Below are 15,987 nucleotides of genomic sequence, written 5' to 3'. Positions count from 1 at the left end.
AGGTTATAAATAGTTGATGAAATCTCAAGAAAGCACAATGATAGTCATGACAATTCCACTTTCCAATTTCAATTCCCTTTTTCCTTATTTTTGTCATGCATTTTTCTATCATCCTCATCATGTTATTTTTGAAATTATTCTTCCATTTTCAGATTATTGGTTTCCTTTCATTTCCATTTATTACTATTTAAATAATTCATTTCCAAATTCATGATCGTATATGAAATACCATATGAAAGGACCTTTAGATGCACACAAGGCTCACATCACTTTAGGGCACTTGATGGGTATGAATCCTAGCCATTAAATTGATCTAAATGAGTCTCAAAAACCTCCCAAAACATCAAAATTTCATGCAGCACATTCATAGCCCCCCTCATCTACATTTTTCACTTATTTTCTACCACATTCATTTTCATCTTTTCTCTCAAGATCACCCTTGAATCCTAGAATCTCTTTCACCATTTTTCCAACTTAAAACCCTCTATTTCACCATCTAAATACACTAAAACACTTTCATAATAGTCTACACCATAGCCCATTAAAAATATCTATCATTCACTCTATTTTCGTCTTGGCCAAATCTTTTGGTGTTGGATTGGGTCAGAGAGAATCGGGTAAACAACATGAAATGTTACCTCAGTTAACCTAAACCTTATCAACCCAAACCCAATTCACTACAGTGACCCAGGTGCTCAAAATGCAATGCGTAAGCCAGAAGTGAAGGGAGGAGACTCAAAATCTATGAGTAACTCCTTGGGAATAGTATTGGTGAAAAAAAGGGAGGTTTGCAAAAACTCTTAGATGCTGAGTTAGCTCACTAGAGGGAATTAGGTATTTTCCTCAAGTGTTCAAAAATTTTCGATCCTAACCATGTTTCTAAAAATAAAAATTTGCAAATTACACTGCTAAAGTTGGATTCAAATAAGGAGGAGGATGGAACTACATTAGCTTGAGGGATAGTGAAGAGGTGCTTGATACAAAAGGGGACGCGATTCATATGGAGTTGTCATTAAATTCTATCGCTAAGTTTAGAAGTAATAACATTATGAAGGTAAGAGGGCCAACTCACAAATGAAACTATTGTAATTCTAATTGACAATAAAGCCATTCACAGCTTCATATTGGAAGATTTAAGTGTTAAAGATCATTTTTATCCCTAAATTATATACAAAAGGTCACAAATGCCCATAAACTCAACTATTGGTCAATTTTATCCTTCAACTTTAAAGATTCCCTCCATCATCACCCTGTCATTTTCTTATCATTAGTTGACCATTAGTATGCCCCACATTGTATTTTTTTAATATTTTTTATTGTAAAATATTTGAGTTGAGAGGTAAAATGACCATTCAAATAGAAGTTGAAGAGCAAAAATGACTTTTAACCTATTAAAAAAAATATTAAAAAAAGAGTAGGATCCACTAATGGCTAATAGATGCTAAGTGTTTTTAACATCAGGGTGATGACAGAGGGAATCTTTAAAGTTAAGGGACAGAATTGACCCATAGTTAAATTTAGAGGCATTTATGACCTTTCGTGTATAGTTCAAAGACAAAAATGACCCTCAACCCAAGATTTAATAAGCAAAGCAAACATTATGGTAGGTGAGATTGTTGACTATGCCATTACAATTGGAGATGGATACACACTCAAATAGAAGCAACGTTGCAAGAGTGTGAGGTTGAAAGTGTAAGGGTTTGAAGTGAACTAGACCTTTTACCCGTTTCGTCTAAGTGGTGTAAATGCTATTTTAGGGGTTGAGTAGTTGAAATCATTAGGAGAACTAAAGATGAATTGGAGTCGATTGATAATGAAGAATGGCAAGGAGAGAGACAAGGTTCATTTGTAGGGTGATACTACCTTGTCCAAGAATCAAACAACTTTCAAGTCTCTAATGCAATCAGTGAAGAAAAAAGGGGCAGGGTATTTAATTGAGTATAATGGTCTAGTTTGTGATGAAGGGAATCAGGAGAGATTAAGTCTTAAAGTTTAGGCTATTAAAAAATTTTCTAAATGTTTTTCGAGCCCTTCAGGGGTTATCTCGACCTTGATCTAAGGATCATGCAATTGAAATCAAGCTAGGGGCAACCACTAAATATTTGATCCTACTAGTACTCTCACTTATGAAAAAAAATGAAATAGAAAATATGGTGTAGGAGATGCTAAATGTTGGAATTATACAACGCACCAACAGCCCTTACTCAAGCCTTGTCCTATTGGTTAAAAAGAAGGATGGGAGTTGGCAATTGTGTCAAGGAATTGAACAAAATTACAATTCCAAACAAATTTCCCATCCATGCCATTGATGAATTGCTAGATGAATTGAAGGGAGTGATCATTTTTTCAAAGCTGGATCTAAAATCTGTATACCACTAAGGGCCCATTTGTTTTAGCTTATTTCATGAAAAAAGCACTTATTTTTTGAAAAATAAATCTATTTTATAAGGTTTTATTATGTTTTAAACTTAAAAATAATTAGAATTTGGAGAAAAGTAAATTTTTTATTATTTTAAGAAGCTACTTTGAGTGGCTTTTGAAAATAATCTAATACGGTAGATGATAGAGAGTGTTTTAAAGAGGCAGGATACGTGAAAATATTATAAAATTTTAAAACAATATAATAATAAATCATTTTTATAAAACAAATATTAAGAAAGATATCATAAAATTTAAAAATAACTAACTAATAATCACTTTTTTATTAACGTATCCAAATATAAAATAATGTCTATTTTTTTATAAAATCTCTACAAAACAAATCTTTTTTTTAAAAAATCTCTAACCTATGTGAAAATCATTTATTTTTTAATCTTAAACAAATGGGCCCTAGATTTGGATTAAAGTGGGAGATGAACATAAGACCACTTTCAGAATGCATGAAGGTCATTATGAATTTAAGGTGATGTCCTTTAGTTTGACCAACGCCCCCTCTACATTCCAGTTATTGATGAATGAGGTGTTCAAGGAGTATTTGCACAAGTTTATGTTAATATTTTTTAATGATAAACCCATATACAAGACTAATTTGTCTACACATTTGAAACATCTAGAAGTTATACTAACTTGCTTAAAGTAAAGTTAGCTGGTGGTAAATTTAAAGAAGTACATCTTTGCTTAACCAAAGATCAAGTATCTCGATCACATAATTTCAAAGGAAGGGGTCCCAGCTGACCCTACAAAGGTCAAAAGGATGCTGAAATGGCCTAAGCCCAAGAATGTGAAGTTCTTGAGAGGATTCCAAGGGCTGACTAGGTATTACTAATGATTTGTCAAGAATTACGGAAGGATAGCAAGCCTTCTCATTGATTTGCTCAAGAAAGACACCTTTAAATGGACAACTGGAGCTGGTGATGCTTTTAATGACTCAAAACAGTAATGACTTTGCTTTTGATGCTAGCAATGCTAGACCTTTCCATTCCATTCAAGTTGGAAATGGATGCATCCAGATCTGATGTGGGATGATATTAATGCAAAAAGAGAAACTAGTGGCATATTTCAGTAAAAAAACACTCTTCAAGAGCCCAACAACGTTCTGTGTATGAAAGGGAGTTGATGGCAATAGTCATGGCAATCAAAAAGTGGTGACATTATTTATGGGGGCACAAATTTATCATTTGAATAGATCAAAGAGTGTTGAAATATTTTCTGAACTAGAGGATAGTTGAAGAGAACCAACAGAAATGGGTTTCTTAGTTAATGGGGTACAAGTTTGAAATCTCTTACAAGCCTAGCAAAGAAAATAGAGCAACTGATGCTCTTTCTTAGCAAGATGAACCTATGGAAATGATGGGTTTTTCTCTATGGTAGTGTTATGACATTGAACAATAGAAAAAAATAAGTGGAGTTAGCAAAAAAAAAAAACTAAATAATGTAGCAAATCATTATAGATTGGGTACAGCCTAAACAAAGGCTTTTTGCATTATAAAGGAAGGATGGTTTTGCCTAAGAATTCCACTCAGATTCCCTTATTGCTTAAGAAGTATCATGATTCACCCATAGGAGGACATGTGGGCTACCTCCAAACTTACACAAGATTGAGAAATGTCATATATTGGGAGGGAATAAAAAAAGACATACACATGTACAATGCTCAATGTGATGGATGCCAAAAGAGCAAGTACTAAGCATTATCTCCAGCTAGCTCTTTGCAACCCCTTCTTATCCCTCAAAATGCATGGGAGGACATTAGGATGGATTTCATCACCATTTTTCCCAAGTCTTAAAGGACATTCTTGTTATTGTTAGACTCATCAAATATGCTCATTTTCTATCCCTTTCCTACCTTTTTATTGCTTAGGATATTGTTGAAACTTTTGGGAATGATATTGTCAAGTTGCATACATTTTGAAAAACAATTGTTTTTTTATAAGGATATGGTCTTTTTAAGTCAATTCTAGAAGGAATTATTCAAGCAAGCTAATGCTCAATTTTATCTACTCCACTTATCATCCCAAGTCTAATAAGCAAACTAAGGTGCTTAATAAGGGTTTGAAAACATATTTATGTTGTTTTACTAACGAGAAGCCTAATCGATGGGTCAAATGGCTATCATAGGCAGAATATTGTTATAATATATCACATCATAGTATGGTAGGGATGTTCCATTCAAAAATGTGTATGGCCGAGATCCTCTTACATTTTCTAAGCTACAAGATGAACCTTCAACTAGAAGAGTCAATGAATAGATTCAACTTCACAATCAAATAGTTGCAACCCTGAAGGAAAATTTATCCATGGAATAAAGTATTAAACTTAGAGGTGGGAGACTTGGTTTATATTAAAATCAAGCCATATTGGTTGAAAACTTTAGTTAGAAGGGTCTATGAGAAGTTGAGTCCATGTATCTATGGTCCCTTCAAGGTAGTTGAAAAGGTTGGCAAGGTTGCATATAAGCTGGAACTTCCCTCCATAACCTACATTCATCTAGTTTTTCACATTTCCCGACTTAAAAAATCCATGCACTATACTATGGTTACTACTACCATTCCTCCAACTCTATCTCATGATTTTGAACTCCAAATGCAGCCCTAGGAGATTCGAGGGGTCAGAAAACTTGTACATGGTTAGCAAGAAGTTCTTGTTAAATGGAAGGATTTGCTGAAGTTTGAGAATACTTGGGAGATTATTGATACCATTTCCTTATTTTCCCCTTAAGGATAAGGTGAAGCTTTTAGGGGAGGGTAATAATAGGACTCAAGGAGTAGTGCAGACCTATGAAAGGAAAAACAAAAAAAAACATAAATGAAAAATCCAGCAAGTCAAGACTCTTAACCTAAGGGTATATATTTTATGGAATAGATTATTATGTGTGTAGGGTAGCTATAGTTTTAGCTTAAATGGTGGTGTCACTTTTTTGCTTCCTTAATATTTTGTTATTGTTTGTTTTAGCACTTAAACAATGTACCAATGGGGAACCTTTCTATGTGTTATTGATTTTTGTTTCTTGATTATAATTGCTTTTGTAATAGAGAATAAGGTTTTGGCCAGAATTAGTAATTTCCCTTTTGTAACACTGATTTGGTTATTTAGAACTTACATCAAAACCTAACAATTTTCCTATATTGTCGTGTCTTTGTGTTGAGTTTGCTACTGTGAATTGATAGATAGAGCTGAGCTCTATCAAAATCCTTCATAAACAACTTCATTCTCTTACACTTTCTCCTTTCCCCAACATAAGCGCAAATCATTAGCAATAGAAGAAGGCAAAGAATGCTCAGTAACAAATGTAGAATTTCCATGAATCTCCATGACATCTTGCTCATTTTCGTCTTCTTGAGATCTTCCACCTCAAAGTAATGGTACTCAAGTTAACTTTAGGGTTAGTCACTATGTTAGAAGGAAGTATAGGGACTTGTGCATTTGAAACAATAGCATGATTTCTTTTTTCTTTTAAATTTTTTTATCTTCTTTCTTTCTTTTTTTTAATCAATTTACTTATCCTTTTTATAAATGGGTATTTCCCTTGACCAAATAGTATTGAAATTTTATAATCAACTCTTTAGGAAATTCCTAACCAATAAAATTGGTATAATTTTTCCAACTATTTCTTCCTTTCATCTATTAATTCCCTTTAATTTCTTGAATCCAATTTTTTTCTCTCAAACAATTTTGTATCACTTTGGAAGAATTTACCTTCTAGTCCCAAAGCATATGTGAACTTGTAATTCAATTTGCTTGAGGAGTAACTTAATCCATTATTTTGCTCCAATCCTCAAATAATTATTTCCAATAATTATTGAATTGTTTAAGGATCCTTTTCACTCATTTTCATTTTGGATGGGTTCCAATTATGATTACTTACCCCTGTAACTTTGTCATTGCAATACTACACAGGAAACAGAGAAATGCTTCAAGAAGCCAAGGAAGCCGTGTTCTGGTTCTTTGAGACCATCTCCATTTATCAGTGCATGTCCAATGACCTTGAAAACTATAGGCTATTTAAATGAAATTAGTTTTGAATTGGATGAAACTGAATTGGGATCACCGTGGCTATATTGATGAATGATAAAGATAAACAGTTAATTTTGTGTTATGTCACAAGTACAAGAATAGATTGGATTGAGTCACTTGTTAAGGAGATGATGGAGGAGGGGACTCACATTAAGCACTAGCAATCTAATGAAGCTAAACATCATTGACAACTCATTACCAGATCCTAAAAATGATTGACGTGCATCTCATATAATCATGAGATGGAATCTTAAAAGGCTATGGAGTTATAGACATCTACAAATTATAATATTTGTAGCATTTTGTTTTTATTATTTGTTATACTATAATATGGATAATTTACTTTATTGAAAATAGTGAGACATCCTTATTACCATTTAGTAAAAAGTTTGTTTTGTTAAATCCAATAAGGTAGTAATTATTATTTAATCTATTTAATTATCTAATAAAAACCAACCTTGCAATGGGTCATTTCCTTGATCTTTGGATTGAACATCACTCTTATAGCATAGAAGGAACCAAACCTAAGAAATTCTTGCATTATTTTGATAGTGTTATATGATGGCATATATAAGTGAACTATTTAATATGAATAGTAATAAAACATCACCACATTCATCAAAACTTATTCTTCTAAAGTTGATAACAGCATCACATTCATCAAAACCTATTCCTTCAAAGTTGATAACAGCTACTATAGGAGTTTCCATGTTTTCCAGGTAACTTTGGTAGGCATTGGTTGCACAATACTCACAAAACTGTTAACAATTTGAATTAAATGACCAAAATAATGGCAAAATTAATAAATAGTATATCTTAATTGGTTGCCCATTTCAATCATTCACTACTTGTTTTTTTCCACATCATTAATACGATACTCCTCTAGTACTCCAAATGATTTCATGGAGCCAATCACACCTGATCATAAGATAGGAGATTGGGAAATGTAATTGGAACTGGGTTTTGATATTACTCACAGAAGGTACACTAAATGTCTCCCTAATATTAGTGACTAATCTATGCCTTACACCTAGGGAGAACAATACAAACTAAATTACTGTTGTTAAATGCAATGCTTTGGCCACTAAAGAATACCTAGCATAATGTACAACCATGCTTCCAGTCAAATCCCCTCACTTTAGGGCCCCAAGGCTAAAAGAAAGTTCCCGCATTTATTCTCTAGTTTAAAATTTGCCCACTATTCCTTCAACATTTAAATAAATGGGGATGAGATAGGGTCTCAGTAACCTCTTAGTCCCTGCATCTTAGTAACCTCACCCTCAAAATCTTCAACACTATGCTTAAGTGCATCACATGCTCTTCCTCATTAACGGAGTAGATCAAAATGTCATCTATATAGACTACTATAAATTTGTCTAAGTAGGGCCTAAAGATTCAATTCATATAATCTGTGAAGATAACTAGTGCATTAGTTATCCCAAAAGGTGAAATGACCTTCATCATTAACCCTAAAATAGCTCACTTAACTAACATTTTTTAAAGAAAGAATCCACCATGGCTTTAACGTTGAAAACAATTATCATGTGACAACAAAAACTAGGATCCCAGAGAGTCATTAAAGATTAAAAGAAATACTTCTCTAAAGTAATATATATGAAAATATGTGGAAACATGAAAGTTTAAACATAGCATCGAGAAAGGAACAAAGAAGACAAAACAATCACTTTTGAAGACTGTGTTAGCTCGCCACACCTAAAGATGACTTTGCCACAATATTAACCTCTAGAAGTTCATGTTATTTCATGAAATTTTCCTTAGATTATAATCCATTTTGGTTCAATTGTATATGTTTTTATTGCCTAAATTAGGAAAATGTGCATTTTGTTTTGGGCTTGTGTTCTTAGCTTTAATTTGATATTTTTAACCTAATTTCATGTTATTTTGATTGAAGTTTTAATTAGAAGCATTTCTGGAGCTTTGTAGATGTTTTTAGAAGGTTTTTGGATGAAGAAATCAACAGCAAAATGAATTATTTTTGTTAGCTGTAAAAACAGTGCAAAACTGCTAAAGTCATCCCAAAGTTGTGACTTTCTTTTGTGACTTTCATCGCTGTCAGAAAAACACTGTGTTTCATTTATCAGAAATTAGTTGGCTAGGACACATATAAGCTGAGAGCTTGACCCAGAATGGATTCTCGAGACTTTTAGACACACTTGGAGCTTGGTTGTAATAGGGTTTAGGCATTGGAAGAGTTGGGATCAAGAGATTGAAGCTTTGAAGACATTTGGAGCTCCTCTTCTTTGGTTTTTCTATTCTTCTTCCCTTTCCTATCTTGTAATCTGAAATGGGTCCACTTATTTTATATATTTGTAGCTTGATGATGATTATGAGTGGCTAGACCCTTTGTTATAGGATTATTTGGAACCCTTGTATGGATTAACACTATATTCCTTCTCTCTTTTGTGATTAATGATATATATGTATTTATTTTACTCTTTCCTTAATGCTTCGAACTGATTGGCCATCATTTAGATGTTGGGTTCACTTAATTGATGCTTGAGAGGGCTAGGTTGAGTGTAGAACTTGAGTAAAGTTGTGTAAGAACTTGATATTTACGTGTTGAATGGATAGTTTTGCTAGTAAGATAGAGATATACTTGCTAGCCTTGCATAGCCACATTAGGGTTGGTGTTTAAAATTGAATTTTATTAATTGTAACAAGAGATTGAGCAATTAATTTAACTAAACACTTGTTCATGACTTGAGAGAGTTTGTCTAAGTATTTTTAAAACCCTAGGTTAGCACTTATTTTTATTAAAAGCATTTATGAGAGGAGGTAATTTTGGTGTTATGAAATGCAAGGTGGATAAATAATCTTAGGTCCTAAATTGTATTTGAAGTTTGTAAATCACTCACTTTCTTTATTTTCTAATATTAGTTTCATTTACAAAATCATTTTTACCTAACTATGTGTAACTCAACTTGATCGAATTTGCTTAGTCTTTCGCTTGATCATTGTTTTTGAACAAATCCTCAAGGGAATGATACTTTACTTTCATTATATTACTTGCTACAACCTGTGCACTTATAGTGAGCAACAAGTTGTTGGCGCCGTTGCCGAGGACTTGGCATTGAAAATATTTTGATCAACCTTAGACTAGTGATAGTAGATTTTGATTGAGCTTTGTAGATATTAGTTCTAAATTTTTATTTTGTCTTTGTTTAGTATTTTTGTTTCAGTTTGATACTTCTTTGGTTATTTGCTTCTTCAGGTACCCATTTGGCATATGCAAGCCATAGGCCCAGAAGGATTGGAAGTGATACTTGAAGGATTGACAATCTTTGAAGAAGCTGAGTCTCCTAATTCTGAAAGAACTCCTGAAACTCAATTAGGAAACATGGCAGAAGACTAGTATGACACCGCCTCAGTTAATGACTTTGCTAATCAGAATCTGAGGGGTACTCAATCTTGTATTCGAATGCCAGAGTTTCAAGCACATACTTTTGAGATCAAGTCTGCCATGATCATAATGCTTCAAATGAATGGTGTGTTTCATGGTTTATTCAATAAAGATGCTAACAAGTACTTGATGTCTTTTGTGGAAGTATGTGATTCTTTTAGACAAAACGGGGTGCCTAAAGATGTCCTGCGCTTGTGATTATTTCCAATTTCTCTACAAGACAAGGCTAAAGAATGGTTCAACAATCTTCTTGAAGGTTCTATTGGTTCATGGGAGGATCTTGAGAACAAGTTTAGAGCTTGATTCTTCTCTGATGATAAAATGATGGAAGCAAGAGATGAATTTCTTAGCTTTAAGCAATATCTAGATGAGCATCTCTATGCAGCTTGGGAGAGATATAAGATGTTAATGAAGAAATGCCCTAATCATGGGGTTGACAAATGGGTAGTGATTCAGATTTTCTGTAATCGTCTGAATCTATCTTCTAAGGCCATGGTTGATTCTATCACAAATGGGGGATATCGGAATGTGCCTGTCAATGAAGTTTTTCACCTCTTAGATCAATTATTTGCGAACAATACTCAAAACACGGATAGAAGGAATATATCAATGGTGACTAGTGCTAAAGATGATTCCTCTTCCTAGATTGTATCCATCTTGAATTCAATGAACAAGCATTTTGATATGTTGGAATCTTAAATGCAAAGGGGAAATTCTCATAATGTGCATGTTGTCCAAGCCATTCCAACTGTGTGCAATCAATGCAATGATATTCATATGCCCGATCAATGTCCTCTTTATATGACCACTGAGTCTGTCAACTATATGGGCAAGTTTTAAAACCCTTACAACAACCCTTACTCTCTAACATACAACTCAAGATGGAGGAATCATCCTAATTTTTCATGGAGTCAAGGGAATTCTTCAAATCAATCTTCATCTTTTAATGTTAAGCCAATTCACCCTCTGGGTTTTCAAGCTCCACTAAAGCCAATGTCGGTTAAGGAAGAGGAGTCTAGAATGGAAAAGATGTTAGCGCAAATCTTGAGTAATCAAGAGTCTACAAGAGTTGAAACTAAGGCAAATCTTACTCTTTATGATACTGCGATTAAGAATCTCGAAGTGCAAATGGGGGCTTCACAAATGAATGCTATGTCAAGAAGCAATCTCCCCAGTGACACAATTCTAAATCCTAAAAGGGATGGTAAGGAGGAGTGTAAAGCAATCACTTTGAGAAGTGGGATGCAATTACCTGAAGTTCTTATGCCAAGTGCAAGTGGTGTGAGTAGTGGTACTACTAAGGTGGTTGTTGATAATGAAGTGATTAATAAAGAAATTGTGGTTGAAGAGTGTGACAACTCAAAGAATAATCAAGAAGAGAAAAAGAATGAAGATCAAGCCAAAAGGGTTGGTGATGAGAAAAAGCAACAAGAAGCCAAGCCAAATATGTGCCTCCACCACCTTTTCCTCAAAGGCTTAGGAAGCAACAAGAAGATGGCCAATTCAAAAAGTTTCTTAATATGTTCAAATAATTGCATATCAACATTCCTTTTATGGAAGCTTTGGAGCAAATTCCCAAATATGCTAAGTTCATGAAAGATATTCTCTCTAAAAAGAGAAGGTTCAATGAGTTTGAGACGGTTGCTCTAACCAAGAGTTGTACGGATATCATTAAGCAACTACCTTAAATGTTGAAGGATCCCGGTAGCTTCTCAATTTCCTGTCATATTGGAAATAAGTTTTTGGGTAAGGCATTATGTGATCTTGGTACTAGTATCAATCTTATGCCTCTCTCTATTTTCAATAAATTAAAGTTGGGTGAAGCTAGACTAACAACTGTGAGTTTGCAATTAGCGGATAGAAGCTTGGCTTATCCACGTGGTGTTATTGAAAATGTTCTTGTAAAAGTGGATAAATTCATTTTTTCGGTTCATTTCATTATCCTTAATTGTGAGGTGGATCGTGATATTCCTATTATCTTAGAAAGACCATTCTTGACAACCGTTAGAACCTTGATTGATGTTGAAAAAGGTGAGCTTACTATGAGGGTGGATGATGAGCAAGCCACTTTTAGCATGTACAAGTTGATGAAATCTCCCAATGATCTTGAGTAATGCTTCTTTGTTGATATGCTTGATAAAGTTGCACAAGAAGAATTCAATGAGGTAATTCCTAATGATTTTTTGGAAGCCTTGTTGCTAGGAGCTCAATTAAAGACTCAAGATGGAGAAGAGTGTATAGCTATCATGAATGCATCACCGGTTTATCCTAGAAACCATGTCCAATTTGAATCTCTAGATTTATCTTCTCTTGGTAGACTATCTTTGAAATCCTCTATTGAAGAGCCACCATCTCTTGAGTTGAAGACATTACCTTCTCATCTTTGGTATGTCTATTTGGAAGCTAACAATACTTTGCCAGTGATTATTGCTGTGGACTTGAATGAACAACAAGAAGAGCAACTTATGGAAGTCTTGAAAGCTCACAAGAGAGCTATTGGGTAGACTATTGCTGACATAAAGGGTATTAGCCCTTCAATTTACATGCATAAGATTTTCCTTGAAGACAATCATAAAACTTCTGTGGAACATCAAAGACGGTTGAATCCTATTATGAAGGAAGTTATGAACAAAGAGATCTTAAAATGGCTTGAGGCGGGCATTGTCTATCTTATCTCTGACAGCTTTTGGGTGAGCCTAGTTCAATGTGTTCTAAAAAAGGGAGGCATGACTGTAGTGGATAACACCCACAATGAGCTAATTCCTACCCATACTGTTACTGGGTGGAGAGTATGTATGGATTACCAGAAGCTAAATGTGGCTACTAGGAAAGATCACTTTCCTCTTCCCTTTATCGACCAAATGCTTGACAAATTAGCTGGAAGGGAATTCTTTTGCTTCCTTGATGGGTATTCAGGCTATAATCAAATTTCTATAACTCTAGAGGATTAAAAAAATGACATTTACATGTCCTTATGGAACTTTTGCTTTCAAGGGCATGCCTTTTAGGTTATGCAATGTACCGACCACTTTTCAAAAGTGTATGATGGCAATTTTCCCTGATATGATCGAGCAAACTATGGAAGTCTTCATGGATGACTTCACAGTTTTTGAGGATTCATATGATGAGTGCTTGATCAACTTGGCCAATGTGTTGAAAAGATGTGAAGAGACTAACTTGGTCTTGAATTAGGAAAAATGTTACTTCATGGTTAAGAAGGGCATAGTTCTTGGCCATAGAGTCTCCAAAAATGGCTTGGAGATAGATAGAGCTAAAATTTCAGTGATTGAGCAACTTCCTCCACCTACTAATGTTAAGAGTGTGAGAAGTTTTCTTGGCCATGCAGGATTTTATCGCCGCTTCATTAAAGACTTCTCCAAAATAGTCAAGCCTCTTTACACTCTTCTTGAGAAAGATGTTGAATTTAAATTGATGATTCATGCTTGAAAGCATTTGAAGAGTTGAAGAAAAGACTTATGTCTGTGCCTATCATGATGGCTCCTGATTGAAGTTTGCCTTTTATTGTGATGTGTGATGCTAGTGACTTTGCCGTGGGTGCTATGCTCAGGCAAAAGAAAGAAAAAGTACTTCACCTAATTTACTATGCTAGCAGAACACTCGATGATGCTTAAGAAAACTACACCACGGCTAAGAAAGAGCTTCTTGTAGTGGTGTTTACTTTTACCAAGTTTAGATCATATCTTGTGGGTACTAAGGTGATAGTTTACACTGACCATTCAACTTTAAAGTACCTATTCAGCAAGAATGAGTCTAAAGCAAGGTTAATTCAATGGGTACTACTTCTACAAAAATTTAACTTGGAAATTATTGATAGGAAGGGTACTGAGAATCAAGTGGCAGATATCTTTCTAGGTTGAGTACTGATGCCTAACTTAAATCTAATGTTATTATTGATGAAGCTTTTTCTGATGAGCAAATCTTTAAGATTGACAATATTCAAACACCGTGGTATGCAAACATTGTCAACTATCTTATTTGTAGTATCTTGCCCTTTGATTTGAAGTTTCATCAAAAGAAGAAGTTTCTCCATGATGTTAAGTTGTATTTTTGGGAAGAACCATATTTATTTTGCCAATGTTCTGACCAAATGATTAGAAAGTGTGTTCCTGAGTGTGAGCAACAAGAAATTCTAAGATGTTTCCATTCTTCTGACTATGGAGGCCACTTCAAGGTTGATAAGACAGCATCTAAAATCTTGCAAAGTAGTTTCTATTGGCCTTCTTTATTTAAGGGTGCATATGACTTTGTTTTAAAGTGTGATAGGTGCTAAAGGATAGGTAACATCTCTAGAAGGAATAAAATACCACTCAACAACATACTTGAAGTAAAATTATTTGATGTGTGGGGCATAGACTTCATAAGACCATTTCCCATGTCTTTCAACAATCAATATATCCTTGTTACTGTAGACTATGTCTTAAAATAGGTCAAAGCGGCAGCATTTCCCACTAATGATGCTAAAGTGGTGCTCAAATTCTTAAAGAAGCATATTTTCACCTGCTTTAGAGCACCAAGAGCCATTGTGAGTGATGGTGGTACTTATTTTTGCAACAACCAATTTCAATCTCTCTTAAAGAAATATAGTGTCAAGCAAAAAGTTACACTTGCCTACCATCCTCAAACCAACAAGCAAGATAAGATTTCTAATTAGGAAACTAAGAAGATACTTGAGAAGACGGTAGGAGTGGCAAGAAAAGACTGGTCCACCAAACTTGATGATGCACTGTAGGCTTATCGAACGGCTTATAAAACTTATATCGACATGTCTTCATACCGGTTAGTTTTCGAAAAGCATGTCATCTACCCGTAGAGCTAGAACATGGTGCTTATTGGGCTATTCAAAAGCTCAACTTTGATTTTAAGGCCGTAGGTGAAAAGAGACTTCTCTAACTGAATGAACTTGATGAATTTTGGTTCAATGCCTATGAGAATACTAGGCAATACAAGGAGAAGACAAAAAGATGGCATGACAAAAAAATTTTCTGTAAAGCATTTGAGCCAGGCCAAAAAGTACTCTTGTACAACTCTAGATTGAGATTATTTCCTGGAAAACTCAAGTCTAGATGGTCAGGACCATTCAACGTGGTCCAAGCATTCCCTCATGTTGCTATTGAGCTAGAGAGCAGTGAAGGAGAAAGATTTAAAGTCAATGGACAACGAGTGAAGCATTACTGGGGTGGTGAGGTAGGCCGAGAAGAAATTACCTTACCCTTATCTGATGCCTCTTAAAGAAGAGAAGAGTCAGGCTGAATGACTATAAAACAAGCGCTACTTAGGAGGCAACCCAAGTTCTAAACCTTATCTTTTGATTTTTCTTTTGTAGTTTAGTTGTTTTGGTGAAGTTATGTGTGATCTTGTCTCTTTTATAAGTTAACAAGAAGATATGAAGAAGTATAAGCTTTTGGAGAAGCAAGAAATGTGGCCAAAGAACAAAAGAGCACAAAAGGAGGGAAAATTTCAGGGAAGTCAAGCTATTTAAGTTGTGTGTATGCTTATAAACTTGTCTTGGCAATTATTTTGAGCTTATTGAAGTAAATGCAATTTTTTGTGGTTTGATTTCCATGAAAAATGGTTCTTTTCGGGGATTGATTGCATTTAAATTGAAGGAAAATTGTGTATGGTTGATGAATGATGATTAAAGATTGATTTTGGAGTGAATATAGTGCTTGGAAGAGGTTTTAAGGGGTGAACAAATTAGATTTTTGAAAACAGATTGTTGCAGAAGTTTGCTTTCAATTTAGTTCTGACAAAAGTCACGACTTTGGGCTCATGACTTTAAGATTCCAGAGAAGGTCAAAGTCGTGACTTTTATTTCAAGCTTAAATCCAAAGTCATGACTTTCATCTCCTCTGGACCTGTTTGAAAAAAAAAAAATAAAAAAATATTCTCCCTTTCCTTTCCATTCCAGCATCTGTAACTGGTCTTATATAAAAAAATTGGTTCAGTATTTGAAAAGAATAAAAAAACCCTTAGCTCTCCTCAATATATCTCGCTCGAAACTTTGTCTCTCATCTCTCTCCACTGCCCTCTTTACTATGAATCGAATCTACAGCTCCCTCTACCGTTGTCGGCCTGCATCTGTGTCTATACTC

The sequence above is a fragment of the Prosopis cineraria genome, unplaced genomic scaffold (assembly GCF_029017545.1).
Source record: "Prosopis cineraria cultivar Desert tree isolate PC_DT_omini unplaced genomic scaffold, ASM2901754v1 PC7, whole genome shotgun sequence".
NCBI lineage: Eukaryota > Viridiplantae > Streptophyta > Magnoliopsida > Fabales > Fabaceae > Prosopis > Prosopis cineraria.
This window is presented reverse-complemented; position numbering follows the sequence as displayed.